Genomic DNA, 17809 nt, shown 5'->3' on the forward strand with positions numbered 1-17809 from the left:
TAAACTGAGGGCGTTCCAAGACCCTATTGGGGAGCGGGCAGGTGGAGACTAAGTTAATCGAAAGTCCAACAAATCAATGCCTCTGTTGATCTATGGTGTCCACTAAATATTGATCAACAAACAAAATTTATTTTTACAAGTGACTAGGCATATTGATAAGTAATGTCTATCAAGTAGACCTTTTAATTCCATCGATTTTAACACATTTTAAGGAGTGAGGCACAACCTGATGCTAAGAGATTAGGATTATAGTATTAAGATATGCCTGTGCCAAGAATGGAATTTGTTTGTAAAAAGTATTTAGGGCCTTCATATTTTATTTTAAGAGTAGGATCAGTGGCTGGGACTAGCATTCAGTAAAGAGTTGTTAAAAAGGAATGAAGGTAGATCTTAGAGGTCAGCCCAGGAACTACTCTCAAAATTTGATTCTCTTTATTTATCTCTTCTTTAATTCTATCAACAAATAATATTATCACTTAACTATATGCAATGAGCAAACGTAGGGAACTTCTTCAAAGAGGCAAACCTGGTTAGATACTGAGCTCAACCAAAGCCTTGGTTCAACTGTGAAAAGCATCATAATGCACTACGCATTTCCAGGTCAGTGTGTGTTTACCTCTCACCTACAGAGCATCCAGCATCCACTAGGGACTTCCACTGTTTTGTAACTTTCAAATGCTGCTGAGTCTCTGGCAAGTGTGGCTTCTTCTTAATGGACTGAAGTTGTGTCAGTTGCTTTTACTTATATCCGGATAAGCGTTCTACTCAATGACAAACCTCTTTAATTGGACTTTTATAGATCACTCCTTCAGAGCAGAGAAGGCAGTTGAAAAGAGATCAGAGTGGCTTTTAGGAAGTGCTGATGCATACTTCTGAAAATGAATAGAGAGGGTGGTTCCTTTTGATATTATCAATAATCACTTGCTAGAATGAATTTGATATGAATCAGCCACAGGGGCTGTATTATTGATGGATGACACAAATGAATTTAGAGCAGCATCTAAGTCCATTGATTCTATCTCCTCTAGAGTTTGAAAGGATTGTATGACTGGTAACCTGAGGTTTTGCCTTTATGCATAGTGTTTGTGAGAACTGACTGCCTCTGAAAATGAATGTACATTTAGTTATTTTACTGCCACATGTGTACTAGCTTCTAAAATTGCTATGACACAGTAGTAGAAAGTGTGTGACCAAAAGAACAGAAAAAGTACTGCTATAATTCTGGATGCCAGCCACCCAGGATCAAGGTGCCTTCAGAGTAACTCCCTCCAGATGGCTGTGACAGAGGATCTGTTCCATGGCTCTTGCCTAGTTTTGGGGGCTTTGCTGCAAGTCTGTGCTGTGGTCTAGCTTATAAAGGCATTACCGGGCCCGGCGCGGTGGCGCAAGTGGTTAAAGGTCCTCGCCTTGCACGCCCAGGATCCCATATGGGCGCTGGTTCTAATCCCAGCAGCCCCGCTTCCCTTCCGGCTCCCTGCCCCTGGCCCGGAAGGCAGTCGAGGACGGCCCAAAGCTTTGGGAACCTGCACCCACGTGGGAGACCCGGAAGAGGCTCCTGGCTTCGGATCGGCATAGTATCGGCCTGTTGCGCTCACTTGGGGAGTGAATCATCGGACGGAAGATCTTCCTCTCTGTCTCTCCTCTCTGTATATCCACCTTTCCAATGAAAAAATAATAAAAATAAATCTTTATAAAAAAAAAAGGCATTACCATGATCTCTGCTTTGTCTCCATAGGACACTCCCTGTTTTCATGTCTACGTCCTATTTCTCTTTTTTATAAGGATATCAGTCATATTAGATTAGAGAATTCTCCTGCACATACATACAACATGAGCACATGTTGGCTAATTGCAACTGAAGTGATCCTATTTTTAAACTAACAAATATTCTGAGGAACTGAGGGTTAGAATGTCAAAATGTGAATTTTGAGGAAATGTGATTCATCTCATAACAATGAAGAAGAAATACATAAGGCCCATATCCTGCTTCTGGAACAAAGACAATGAAGGCTATAGAATAACCACAGCTGTCATCCAAAACCACATTCCACAAGGTGGCCTCACAAACTTCCAAGACTAGAAATGTGTTTCTTTTCAACTTGTGTCAGCTTTGGTTTGTGACCCTTTTACTCAATCTGGAATATCTGCTTACAAAGGTTTACTTGTAGAACTATTTAAATGGGTCATAGAGGTAGAACATTTTGCTTTAGCACAGTACTTTTCGCATTATATTTTCTACATTGGGTTTCACTCCAATTATATGGGTATATTTATAGACAATACATGTACACAATGAAATGAATTTGAAAGAATACATTTTCAAACCGTATTTCTCACACAAAATTTGTATTAGTAATCTTGAATCACTAATACATCTTTAAAAACACACCAAAGTGTAGCTGTGAAATAATATTCTCTCCTAGATTGGCTTTCTCTACCACATATGAAAGTTCTCTTTGCAGTTGGGTTGAAACTATTATCTTTTCACCAGATTCAGTTTGCACTGATACATCTTCTGTATTCAAAATAAGTATTTTTTGTTCTTTTTCATGTATTATTAAAACATTCAAATTTAGTAACTACTTCCTCCAAATGCCTGCTAGGGAGACTTGTGGTAGAGTTGTTAGGATATTTCAGGTGGAAGAGATAATAAACCCTAATTTGGGAGTTGAGATGTCTGATCCTTACTTGTCTTTGGAGCTCAGCCTAAAATCTGCCAGTACACATGGTTGTCTAGCAACCAACTAATGTCCTGTAATGATCTGCAAATTGATGTCTGTGCTGAATGAGTGTTCTAGTCCAAACCCAAAGCTTTATATGATTAATTGAAAGCTAATGTCCTCATTAGTGGCTGTTAGGAAGCCTCAACAAGTGTAGTTTGCATGTGCTAAGTGTTGAATATTTATTAGATATGTTGTTTAATACAGAGCAGGAGGGACTGGACAACCCATTTGATGAAAATTGTGAGAATGAAGTGATGGCAGAACTGTTCAGTCCATAGGCAGGTTCAGGAGAGTTGATATACATGGTATTGTTCATTTCAACTTTTCTTATTAGAGTCTCTATTATTACCTTATCAAGAACTCAGTTGCTATTTTCTCCTTTGGCAACGATTTCTATTTTATCATTAAATGAGAAGAAAATAAAAAAACACAAAACTATAGCTGATATCTGCAAGCCCTTTTAATTGACATTACAATAAGATTGTTTAAAATACATGTATATATATTACAATTGATAGGCTCTTGACTATATTTCTGCTCATACATCTCCTTTTATTTTGTTTTTTGGTTTGTCTAGGACTTTTTAAGGGTTTATTTATTTATTTATTCATTTATTTGAAATGCACAGTTACACAGAAAGAGGAAGATACAAAGAGAAAGAGCTGCCATCTCATGGTTTACTCCCCAAATACTGGCAATGACCAGGGTTGTGCTAGGCTGATACTAGGGACCTGGAGCTTCGTCCAAGCCTCCCATCTGGTTGCAGAAGCCCAAGCAGTTGGGCTATCATGCACTGCTTTCCCACATGCATTAAATAGGAGCTGAATTGGAAGTGGAACAGTTGGGACTTGAACCAGTGTCCAAATGGGATACTGGCATCGTAAGCAGTGACCTAACTTAGTATGTCACAATGTCAACTCCAGTTTTCAAAACATTTTGAGTGGATAGCCTTTGAAAAAAGATCTAAGGCTCTGTAACTAATTATAACATAATTTGTGTATTCTTAATTACTTGCTGTACACACTGACAATCTATTAAGAATTTTGGATTATGTTAGATTCTATGGAGGGTAAAAGAGAAGTATCCCAAGCAATTCTTCTTCCCTATCACTTAAACACATCTCTTATTAGGTGACATAAATAGACTACTTTTTAAAGATTTATTTATTTTCATAGTAAAGTCAGACATACAGAGGAGGAGAGACACAGAGAAAGATCTTCCATCCACTGGTTCACTCCCTAAGTGGCTGCAATGGACAAACCTGAGCTAGTCTGAAGTCAGGATCCAGGATCTTCTTCCAGGTTTCCCATGCAGGTGCAGAATTCCAAGGCTGTGGTCTGTCCTTGACTGCTTCCCCAGGCCACAAGCAGGGAGCTGGGAGGCAAGTGGAACAGCCAGGACACAAACCAGCACCCATATGGGATCCCCGCGCATGCAAGGTGAGGATTTTAGTCACTAAGATACCACACCAGGCCCATAAATTGAATATTTTAAAAACAAAAGTAAGATTTGCACTTACTCTGTTTACTGTAATTTCATAATAAATAGCAGCTTTCATAATGTTCTCACAAGACTCATTTCTATAATAAACTGCATAATAGCCCTTCTTAATTCTGTCTTTTCTGATACCATTAAGAAGTATAACAATTTTTTTTCATTTTGTACCAGATGAAAATAAGGTCCAGGACATAGTAGATGATCCATTAATATTTGCTGAATTACAAATGATTATTTCACACCATATCATCCAGTCTTCATGTTGAGTAATATACATCCAGGGTGCCTCTAGATAAGTTTGAAAATTTTTCTGTAGCCATCAATGAATAATTCTATGTGAAATGGACAGCCTACATGCTCATCCAAAACCTTACTAGTAACCTCATCTAATGTACCATTTTGTATTTCTACCAGCAGTGTGCAAGTATTTCAGTTTCCAGCAGGACACATTTTCTTAGATGAAACAGTTTAACAAAGGATCACTTCACAGAGACATATCATTCACAGGAAGTTTGCCGAAGGTTAATTTACACTGCCATTGTTCTCTAGAATGAAAATGAAAGTAGCAATGAAATTTGGGTAACTACATTTCTTTCTAGCCTTGTGGCTAACACAGTAGCTGTCAGTCTCAGATGTTCTATCTCAATTTTTAAAGATAACTCACTTGCAATGCCTGCTGCATGTGCATTTCCTGCTTCTTTGTAATTTCTTTTCTTTTTATTTGTCTGGAAAAATACACGAAATCACCTTCCCAGATTAGGAATGATAATACCAATCACATGTATACTACCTCATTCAGGGACTGGAAGCTAGAAAGTGTGTCAACTGTACACAATTAGTACTATCATCACAGTCACTGTTATTTTTAAATATACTGAAGATCATAGTGATTATACTTGACCATACTTTTTTATGATCCAATATACAGATGGTGAGTTTGAGTGTTGTGAATGCTTAGGATTACAGACAATAATGTCCAGACAATTAAAAAAAAATGAGTTCAAGTAAAAACTGGAAATGTCTTTACACTATAAGCTTACATAACAGCTGAAACTTTGACTAAAACATTGTTGTTAAGAGACACAAGATATTCCATAGTGCCTAAGTATGTGATACAATATATTGGTTGTTTATTAGGTTGTTAAGATGAAAAAAAAAAGAAAATTAAAGGATGGGAGGAGAGGATAATAATAATAAAGAAATGTAAAAAGATTTCAGGGATATAGATAAGTTAGGTATTCAATGCAGTATAAGAATACAGAGAAAACTAGAATCTATAAATGAAATACATGAGTAAGAGAAGTTTGTTAGTTCAAAATGGGTTAAAACAAAGTTCTTTGCAAGCATCATCTAAAGTTAAATTTAATTAATTAATTAAAATAAAATAAACATAAAGTAAAAAGATTAATCTTTGTAGAAGAAGAATATACATTACACTAAGGATTTAGTTACAAGGAATTACGAAAACAGAAACCAGTTTTCTTAAACTATAAAATAAATATGAGCTCTTAGGTGCAGCAAAACAAGTCTTTCTCCAAAAATACAAGTATCTACATGTGTTAAGCCAATCTTCTCTCTTAAAAACTTTCCTTCCTCTGGAATTCAAATTGGAAAATGTTCAATAAGCTAATTTATACTAAGCACCATATTTTCTCCCACAAGAATTTGCATTTTATTTAAAATTAACCCCTTTTGTTTATATCATCATTTTCTCCTGTTTTATTTCATAATCTAGAGTGATAACCCTTTGAATTTTTTTCAAACCTTTGAATTTTAAAAGGTAAAATTAGATTGCAATTACCGATTCTAAGTGCAAACTTCCCCAAGGTTTTCCTGAAGGAACCAGCAAGGTGTCATAGATGGTTTAGAAGAGAACTCAACACATCACACAATTGTAATCAGACAAGGAAGGATGACTCACAAATGGAAAACTAATAAAACTGACCTAATAGCCATAGGGTGGTAATTAGTTTCATTATTCAAGGAGTATTTTGTTTATTAGCAGAAATTAGTTTCATTATCAATTCTTTTACAAAAGTTCTTATTTCTATAGAGCTGTAAAATAGTTTAATCAAAGATAAAAGCTACTCAAAGCATCCTCCTGAATTTTAGTTTTTCACAATTAGCCTTTACAACAGATTAGATGATCTCTTAAGCCCTTCCAAATTCTTATGTCTCATTACTTTTTTTCATTAATAAAAGAAAAAGTAAAAAAAAAAGTGAGACAGGCAATTAATGAGAAGTCTGAAAAAAAACACTTAAATTTACGCATTGTTAACCTAGTCTTGTTACCAGTAATCTTCCTCTTGCCTCAAATTCCTGAATTGTGTGCACATTATTAATAGATACTACACTAATTTTAACTTAAAGGGGAAAAACATAAATCACAAAAGATTCTAAATTTGTTATGTTCATAGATAAATAGCAAACCTTCATTGAATTCACTTGATGCCAGTGAAACACATGAACCTCACAGTAGTCAAATTTGTTCTTGGTCCAGCTGACAAGGGTAATTAACGCTGCCGTAGAAAAGTCTCAATCCCAGATACTTTCCTCCACATGAAAGATAATTCCCTTATGTACTCCTCCCTCATCTGTGGTTAATATTGAGTTATGAATCACATAATGACAGCCCTTTAGAGAAGAGGCAAAGTGGAGGCTGAGCTAACCCTGGGACATAAAGCCCCCAACCAGAACCATAAGAAATTGCCCAATCACCTTCCCAGAGTGAGCTAAACAGAACTTCTTTTATAGATTATGGTCTAAAAGAAGGATATCCAGCAGTTTTGAGGCTTACAGGTTGGTCATATTAATATGTGTGTATTATTTACTCAGGTATAATCTATCCCACCATACACATATGCACACAAATGCACACACACACACCCCATTTTTTATTCATTCATCATGGCACTGCATTTAGAAGTCATCATTGCTTCTCGGCCTTTTGGCTAAGATCAAGCGTAGAAGTAAGTCATCCTACCAGTGTGATAGCTGAATGAATAATTACATGAATTTTACATACAAGTTATCAAAGCTAGCACTTTAAATTTTGCTAATATTTATAAAGCACTTCTTCAGCAGCTACATCACATTCATTATCTCAGCCCAACCAAGGCCATAAACAGGCTCTGATATTATCTCATCTATCAATAATGATGAATCATATGGTTTGCCTAAAGTTGTATGATTAATCGATACCAAAGCAAGACCTGAATTTGAGTCTGACTGATACCAGAATTCACACTCTTTTGCACATGTAGCCTCAACCCAATATAACTCCCCAATGATCCCTATTCACACTCCTGGGCAAGTAAAGAGTGTGTTTCTTCCTTTGGAGACAAAAATGGTAGCCCTTTTAACTCCCCAAGATACTGAGAGACACCATTCTCCTTCCAGGCTATTGTAAACTTACTTCCAGAGCAGAGAGAAAGCAAAAAGCCTTAAGAAAGCACAGAAGGAAAGCTGCATATCACTGGTTACTTGCTGTTTTGTTTCATTTTGTTTTTCTGTGATGAACACGGTCCAACAAAGAGAGAAACAGAATTTGCCTTTCATTAAAGTTTGTTCTGAGCAGCAAGGATTTTCTTGAGCAAATAAGTGAATACAACGAGATCTGAGAGTTCTTTGCAAGATCCCTCAACCTTCATCTATTAGAGAGGCTGCTATAATCCCATTAGAAATGTCTTCTATGAGAAAGTCTTTTCTTTGAGGTAAGTATTGTCAGCAATGAAATCAAATGAAGTTTTAAAGGGAGGACAAATTTCACTTGTGTATCTTATTAACTAAGTTTCTGACATCTACTTCCTTAACTGTGGACTAATTTAGTAACCAAGAAAAGCTGGTTGGACAAATTTTCATTTTTACATGGAATTAATGCAAAATCACTACCACACTTTTCTTAGTTTACAAGATAAATTTTCTCTTATGATGGAAAAATGCTTGTGCTGAGTAGATGGAACATCCAGAAACTAAAAGGTGAAAAAATAAAAGAGGAGAAAGGGAAGAACCAAGCTATAGTTTCACTGAATCTCAAAACTCATCTCAGGTGAGAATCCTTTACTTAAAGCTCATTTTGCCATGTGGCAAAATCAGGAGGCAGAGGAAAGAACACCAACACAAAGACTTTAACAATATTGAAGGACACTAAAGCGTACGCTTATTACGCCAGAAAAAAAGTCTTTTTTTTTTTTCCATGATAGTGTAGTATCACCTTCAGGCTTTACAGGCCTCTTAAACACAACAGACTTTCACAAGAACATGCAGAGCTCTGGGACAGATATCTAAGCAGTCATTATTGTATCAGTAAAGAATGCAAAGTGGAAATGTTGCATTTATACTTCATTTTGCTCCTTGCTTGTACCATCAAGCAAGTAGTAGAACAAGTGAGACAATAGACTCATGTCAAAGAGGTAACCACCTACACCTAATGCTATGTAGTTCAAGAAAAAAAAAGCAATATAAGAATTTAACATTTATCACTTCCCTTTCCAGCCCATTTTGTCACTAACATCAATCCCACGCATTATATTCATGTCCACTAAGTTCCACTTAATTTAACAAAGGAATAAAAAAATACTAGAATTAAATGTACAAGTGTATGCTCATCTATGTTGTTTTGGGCTAGTGTCTACTCTTGTTGGACTCGCAGAAATTCCTCAAGGCCTGCCCTGTCACAAGCTCTATATCACTTTTTGCCAACTTCCCAGAATTTCTCCCTATTCACATATTTAAAGAATATTTAAACATTAATTATAATGGACAAGTTTATTTTGTTTATGCTTTAAAGAGCATTTAGGAACAAGGCTCAAAGACAAAGGACAGAACTAGGATGGTTGCCCTTGTAACTAAGAAATCCTGTGGAAATCAAAGTTAGAATAATGTTCTGAAAACACCACAGTGAATAGTTACTGAAGGTACATAGGTGTGGTAAGGGTAGGCTTTGCTATATTGCTCTCAGTCACAACTTCAGGTAGTAACAAAGACATATCTTATTAAGGAAGAAGGGTTTGTATAGAAACCGGAAGAGCAGGTCTCTACTCTGGAATCTGAGACATTCTAGCTGAACCCCCTCTAAGTTCTTCCTTTGAACAGGACTTACTTAACTACTGCAAAAAACAATATGGAGAGAATCAAGGGAGATCATGTAAAGATAAGGACTTTATAATCTAAATAGTACACAAAAGTTAAAATGTTACAAAGTCATTATGCTGCAAAAAAAAAAAAAAGAGAGAGCTACACTCTGAGACTTCAGTGAAGCCAAAGTGAGTATAATTTTTGTAGTTAATTCCCACCATCTTATGCAACAGCAATAAGGACAAAATAATATTTAATTAAGGCTTCAGAATCTTCTGGTTGGTTGTGCTCACACAACAGCATGTCTTACGATTAATATCTAAGTACATACAACTCTAATTCATATCTCAGCAAAATTCTAACAAGGGTAATTTTTCACAATTGCCTGTGTACAACAGGAACTGTAATGTCAGATTAACCCCTGCCAAAGAAATGGAGTATGGTGGCAGAGATATAGTAGCAACAGGTACAGTTGATACACAATACCAAAACCGTTCTCAATTCACTTACATCAGGTCTAATCTTTTTCCATTTTACACATGTAGTTTGGTATACACATGCCAGGAGAACAGAGGATATTTTCTTCTCACCTCCAGATTCTCAAAGTGGAAAGGATGTGGTATCCTAATTATCAGAAACACATTAGAACTCTTGAACATAAATGATTCATCCTGTGGTTAAATAAAATTAAATTGTAGCATTTGAAATATAAAAGTATTTTCACCTGTTAAATATATAATTCATTTCCTTCCTAACTAGCTGATATTTTTCATGCTGTCTACACATAATTGTCAAGATTTATCAACATTGTTTCATTTTACCTTGTTTGCAACATAGATTACCCTTGGGGTGGCTACCTTTTCTCTGCAATTACTATTTCTCTGATAAATAAATATAACACAGGGATGGTCTCATAGCTTTATCTGTTTATGAAATGTTACCCTTGGCTGTGCTTTATTAGTTCAAAGTAAACATCAATTCAAAAAATCATCTTATGAAAGTTATTATCCTTGAATTGAGAGACAGATTATTTTGAGCCAAATATTGATGCTATGAAAAAGTGGTCCATCGATTAAGATCTTTAGCATGAGTAGGGTACTTTTATTCTGCCAAAGGTTATTTGTTAATGTATGACATAATTAATGGACCATATAAAATTATCAACTTACAAATGAATAAGCAGTAAGTATATTAAATTTCAAGTCTCACCTGTAGTTGCATTGGCAAGACCAGAGCAAATGGTCTCTTTGGCCCACAGGACAGATATTTCCCATCCCTGCTGGACCTACCTATCCAAATGTTGATTGTTCAATTCTTCTTAGAATTGTTAAGATGGTCTAACATATTTACAAACAATTCCTTTTTAGTTTATGCCATCCAGGACTGATTAGCTATTTACATTCCAAATAATGTGGAATTTGTTGAACATATCTATTTTCCTTTATTACTTTGCAGAATTCTATAATAGATTCCCAGATTCCTGCCTCTTAATGTGCACACTTATAACCTCTCTCTTGAGAAGAGGCAGAACCCATTACTAGGAAGGGGCATCACTCCTCTGATTACATAACTAATCAGATGAATTCTAGTCAATAAAAATGCAAAGATTTTCTGATTGGACCCAACCCAATCAGGTAAACTCCTAAGGCTAACTGGATCTTTCTTTCCTTGAAGTCGAAGAAATTTCAAAATCCTAGAGACAAAGTAAAGTCACACAGGACTTTCAGTGGCCAACAGGTCTGAGAGCAGCTCTTACAAAGATCCAGAAAAAGTGTGAAGACCTCTGTTCTGCAATCATAGGGAATGCATTTTACCAACCCCAACCTGAGCCTGAAAAGACTCCAAGTGCCAGAAAGGAATTCTGTCTATTTAGTACCTTCATTTTCTCCATAGCATGCTGACTAACCCATGTCCCAATTTCAGATTCATAACAGTTGTGGTAAGAAGTTTTGTTGTTCGTAAGCTACTAAGCTTGTAGCATTTTTTATGATGATAGTTTTACAAAGATCAATGTGTGAGTCCATCCATCATTTATACTCACTTTTTTAAAAGAAAAAATTTAGGCTATCCCAATCTGCATACAGTCACACACGCACACCTGCTCATAATAATTGTCTTTGTCCTCCAATATAATGTTCTGTTGCCCAATGCAGTTTTAACTACTTAAGAAATCAAATTTTGTATATCAATACAGCATCAAGTATAGATCAGTATGTCCATATTAGCTGAGGGAGTCATACAAAATATTATCATTACATTTAATCATGCTAAAAAATAAAAAAATAATTTTGATCCTTTAGGAAACTTTCTAAAAAATTATTCTCTATCACTGAGTGTGAGAGGAACCTGTGACCATGCCATGAATTAAAACATCAAAGTAAGATTTTCTAGAAAAATTATTATTCATCAAATGTTTTAGAATCAGATGAAAATGATAAGGACATATTTGAGGAATTGAGGAAATAAAACTATATTCAGCTTTCTAAAATGAAAATAATATAAGAATGATAAAGGCAATGGGTTTTCTTGGAGTGAACATCCCTTCTGTTTTAGATAAATAAAGATGCCTAAGGATCACTGCTTTGCTCACTTAGGTGATGGTGTTGGCCAGAAGTCACCATGGAAAAGGGCACCTAGTAGATCAGAGTATTCAAAACAGGGATCTCCCAAGTTTGATCTACCTGATAAAAGTTCACAGCAAATGCCCAGGGATATTTCAAGCTTCTCTGTAGAGCAATAATTATGCTCTTTAGTAGGCAGCATTATGAAAAATTATGGTAAGGGTGTTGGGTATCAATTTTCTTGCTTGTGTAATACTTGTGTCTCAAATAATGCAGTTCTTTTTTTCTGAACTTGCACTATAGCACCTAAGAATTCTCTATTTTCATCAATCCAGTACCTGTTGGAGAACAAGCATGGCTATAATCTACCAGATGTTTACCGATGCCAGACCTTTTGTTACCATGCATTATTCTTGACACTGACAATAATAAAAGCCAACAAAATTGTCTTTAGGAGAAAATCACAGACACAGAGATGTAATATAATAAGAATGAGAAGTGACATAAGTGCTATGTGTCAAATATAAAAAAGTCATGATGGAGCAGAGATAAAAAAGAAATTGATCTTCTCAGAACAAGGTGTTAGGTATGAAGGCAAATAAATAATTGCCAGAACAAATTAGAGAGTCATACCAAAAATACCAAATAGGAAAAAAAGTTAGAAGCTCCTAACAGAGATATTTAGCAGCAGGGGGGGGGAGGGAAGATGGGGGGAGGAAGAAAAAGACTTTGAGTCTGAGTACTTTCAGTTCGAGTGCCAAGGACTTTGATGATCAAGAATCATCATCACTTAATTCAGACAGCTGGCACCTCCATTTCCCCCAGACAATTTCCATGATTTCTATTCTGAAGGGGTAACTTGAAGTGATGCTTCATTTGCATATAATCCCTAAATGATATTTATCCAAACTGATATCAATACATAATTATAGAAGAACCACTCACTGGTAAAGAAAAATAAACAAAAGCATAAAGCAAACCATGATGTACAGTGTGTAAGGGATCCTATGTGTGTGGGAAAGGATGTCTCCATCCTGAAGTAATATTTGAGGACAGCAGATGCAAAGACAAAACAGAAGCAGAGAATTCAACATAAAAGGAAATGGAAGAAAAGGAAATGGAGGCATAGATGAAAAGCTAAACGGTGAAGAAGGAGGAGAAATAAAACAAGCAAAATTCATGAAACACAATCTAGTTCGGGCCCCAAAGCAGAGAAAGAAAAAAAAAAAACAGATATCACAGAAATAGCTTGATTATCTACAAGGCCAGTTTAACAGGCTAGAATGGCACTGTGTGACTGGATTTTACTAGACTGTCCATTCAGCATCTTCTGCAGAACACCATGCCCTAGAAATAGCTTACATTTCTTTTTTTTTTTTTATTAGGACAAGAAAATCTCTACCATGTTTCTTTCTCCTTGATTTGGCTTGTCACCTCTCTTCTCCAATGCAAGGTTGCAACAATATTTTTCTACACCTTGATGGCACACATAATAACAAGGAACTCATTATGATCATTCTGGTATACTTAACAAATCCTATTTCCTGATGATGCTATTGGGAACCACAGAGGAAATGTCAATGATAATTCTTTAAAGGTGATCCTGCCACCTGGCAAGAAAAGCACATTAATTACTATTCTTGTGATCATGCAGCAGTTCATATTAGAATGACAATAGGGCAGTCTGTATCTGTGGCTGTATTTCGCTAAGGCCCATTTCTATTTTACTTCCCTTTCAGCCAAGCAGGAGTCTATCAGAATAGACTCCTGAAAGCAGCAACGCATAATTTATTGTCTCCTCTCTGAGCTTTGATGATCTGCTATAGGGGAGGTGGAGGCAGAGCTACATACCTTTTTGCTAACACTAGCTTAAGTCCAATACAGGGAACAAGGGAAAGCCAAAAAAAAAAATTCTCTGCAATTTCTGTAACCAATCTTTTTGTTTATTCGTTTATTCCAAATATTTCTTTGTCTCATCTGCTTATTCCAAATATTGTGAAAGCATAAATCTTCCAACTACAGGAACCAATATAGAAAGAGTATTTGACTCAATATTTTACCTACAGACAATCTTTAATACAAGAATAGACACATCAAAGTTTTACAAAGGGATATTCCTGCATTAAACCATCAGACTTATGATAACAAATGCCCTAATTCTTGTCCAGAGAATGAGCTGAATCATGGGTGAATAAGTCAGACCCACAGAACCTTTCCAAATTGTATGGCTGAGTAAAACCAAAATAACAAGATGTCATTCCAAAGGATTGGAGAAAACAGGTAAGACAGCAGCCTGAAGAGAGCCGGTCCATCTAGCGGCACTTCCTGGGTGAGAGAACAGAATTCATTGCTTGTGTGCAGAATTCACACTCTTCACTCCCCAGCACAGAAGCAGCTCTACAGTCAAACTCAAGAGGCAGCACAGCCCTAAATAGCTGATTTCCCAACATTGCTTGAACCCTCCCAAGCGTTAAAAATTTACAAGTGTCTGTCTTGGAAGCAACAAGCTGCCAACTCTTTGTATTCTTCTTTCTCAATTTCAACACTTTATTTTATACTTAGTTTTCTCTGTTTCCAAAAGTTGGCTCCTACTGGATTTTTGCTTTCCAGGTGCCTGACACTCTTTTTGTTTTCATATTTGATGTTTTTCTTCTAACTTGAAGAGAGAGTCTGTATTAAAAGTACAGGTTTTGATGATGAACATGAAAACTGGGACTGGGGCAGACCAGGCTGGGCAGGGCTACAAAATCTGCTGGTCTGCATGTGAACTGGGTTAGGGTAGGAGCCAGGCTGACTTAATCAACTATATCCATTGGCACATGTATGAGCCAGAGAAAGTGCATGCTGGCTGGGCTTTTGCTGCAGCATCAACTGGCAAGTGCTAGGGACTGGAGGCAAGTCCTGTCAGGCCAGACTGCAGAACTATCTGGAAAATGCAAGATCCAGGGCTGGGACTGGGCATTCTTCTAATTGGCTGCAGCTCCTACCATTGAGCATGGGAACCAGGGCTGGGGACAGGCCTGGCTGTACAGGTAGGGGCACCTGCCAACATGAGTGGGTGGATAATGGAGTTGGTAGGCTGAGCTAAATTCCAACACCCATTGATGTGACAAGAGCCAAATGGGATCAGAGATGGACTAAACCAATCTTTTGCACATACCAGCTTGAGCTGCAATGGATCCTTGGGGCAAGCTTGATGGGAGTTACTAGGAGTTGCTCCAACTAGGATACAGCTCTTGCTGGAGTCTGTGTGGTGCACTGGAATAGGATGGACCACAGAACCCATTGGTTTGTGTATGAGATGGTGCTGGGGACAAAATTGACCTGGCGACTACAATTACCAGTGTGTAGTATGTGTAGGCTGTTGTGGATGACGAACTGAGCTGGAACCTGCACTGGCGGGCACACACAGGAATTAGGTCTGAGGTCACCTCTGATGAGGTTTCTTTGGGGACCTCCCAACCGGACCACTGGACTCAAAATTCTAACTGTGGTGAAAATCACAGGATTTGTGGTCTGAATGTGGAATGCATGTGTCAGAACTGGGTCTCATTGGTTGCTGAAGCCTGTACAGTGGGCAGTATACTCAGATGCACATGGAGGACATGACAACCAGTTCATTGATGCCTGCAGAGGACATCTAATATCACGGAGGGCAGGATAAATTGTATAGCTCTCCCAGACAAGCTTTGACAAGCGAGTATCTCGATAAGTTAAGACTCTAATGTGGACTATATTAGCCAATGGAACTTGGAAGAATTTCCTCCACCTTGGAGCTATAAAATCAACAGCATCTCAGAACTATTGAAACCACTTAAGCAGTGCCCTCAGAAAATGTTCCACCTGTGGGTCCCTGGGATGACATCAGGTGACCATCTTCCGTCTCTTGGTACATACGTGATTGGGCTGCTGGGAGAGACCCTCTCACCTTTTCTACCCATTTTCCCCAGATACGGGAAGAAAAATTGGAGACTGGAAATAGTTGTCTCATCCACGTTCCCTAATACCTCAACCCTCCCTACTCTAATCAGTGGTCCACATGGGCATGCCTGCTTCCTAACTATGCAAACATCATCAAAAATAAAACAAGCTTATTATTAAAAGCAAACATAAGAAATAAACTGTGAAATTACTTTGGGGGAAAAAAGTACAGCTTTTTTTAGTTCCATGTGCAGTCAGTTGAACGTCTGATTACTAGACTTCCTCTTTTACGTCTCATTTTAGTTATTATTATCAATGGTTTTACTAGGAATTTAATTTATTTTTCAAATGTTCAACCCTCTGAGCCATAGAATAGCTTTTGACCAGTGTTGAACACAGAAGCAATACTAAAACTGTCTTGCAGCAACTCTGGGATGTGCAGAGGTTAAGCAAAGATGACACTACCATGGACATAGCTCCTCAAGATAGTTACTGCCTAGAACAGGAACAAATAGCCCATTTTGAGAAGTCAGTGCTGAGCCGGGCCCACCCACTGACTAATTTTCTCGTTCCGCTGGCCAGGCTTATATGATGACTTATTCTGAGTTGTTTTCACCAGCAAAATCACAAATCTCAGTGAATCATAGATATTTGGGTGACTTTTCTGTGGCTAAAATCACAAATGTCAAACCCACAAATGCTGAATGTCTACAGCAGAGATCAAAACATAAATGTTAATAGGAGCCAGAGAGGAAATGAGTAATTCAAGATGGATATAAGGCAATAACAAGTTCTGAAGGTCATTTTAAATTGAGAAGGAACAATAATCATAACCACAGCAAACACCACTCTAGTACTTATTTTGTAACAGGTACTGTTTGAAGGACTTTATACGTACTTTATACATATGTTTAACCCACAACATAGCCATAGGAGGTATTTCCCTATTACACCTTAGTGCACAGGAAAGAAAACTGAAAACACAAAGAATTTATATTAAAAAGCATTGCCTCCAAATAAAGGAAACATCCTATGTTCTAATCCAACTAACCATTGCCATTGAGGCAAGAGATTCAGGGAATGGCTTCGTAGTACAGCAGGTAAAGCTGCCACTTATGACTCCAGCATCCCATATGGGTACCACTTTGTGTCCCCATTGCTACACTTCTGATTCAGCTCTCTGCTAATGAACTTGGAACAGTAGAGAAGGTGGCCCAAGTATTCAGGCTCCTACTAATCATGTGGAAGACACAGATGAAGTTCTTGGCTACAAGCTTCAGCTTGGCCCAAACCTGAAGGTAGCAACCATCTGGGGGAGTGAACCAAGAGATGAAAAATACTGCCTCTCCCACTCTCTCTGTGTAATTATGAATTTTAAAACAAGAAATCTTCTTAAAAGACAACGCATCCAATGTTGTCAAATCTGATTTCAGAAGAAATCCTAGGAACTCATTTTTAAAAAAGAGTTATTTATGTATTTTTATTGGGAAGTTGGATATATAGAGAGAAGCAGAGATAGAGAGGAAGATCTTCTGTCCACTGATTTACTCCCCAAGTGGCTGCAATGATCAGATCTGAGCCGAACCAAAGCCAGCAGTCAGGAGTGTCTTTGGGCCTCCCACACAGGTGCAGGGTCCCAAGGCTTTGGGCCATCGTTGACTGCTTTCCCAGGCCACAAGCAGGGGACTGAATGAGAAGTGTGGTAGCCAGGATTAAAACCGGCACCCATGTGGGATGCTGGTGAGGATTTTAGCCACTAGGCTAACCCCACACTGGACGCTAGGAACACATTTTTATACGTGGAATATTTGGTTCTATTGTAAGACTATCTACCTTCAAATATAATTAGCCATCTATTATCAAGCTTGCAATGTATGAAACTTGGAGGGCATTAGTTTGTATTTCTAGAATATAATACCCTTTAGTAAAGAGGCATTCCACAAGATTTATAACTCCAGTTAGCACTTTCTGGATTTTCCTTGAATACCCGTGAGTATCAACTTGAAAGATTCTAAGTGAATGAATATGTGA

This window comes from Ochotona curzoniae, unplaced genomic scaffold (assembly GCF_017591425.1).
Source record: "Ochotona curzoniae isolate NIBS_2020 unplaced genomic scaffold, NIBS_Ocur_1.0 contig_3498, whole genome shotgun sequence".
In the NCBI taxonomy this organism is placed as follows: domain Eukaryota; kingdom Metazoa; phylum Chordata; class Mammalia; order Lagomorpha; family Ochotonidae; genus Ochotona; species Ochotona curzoniae.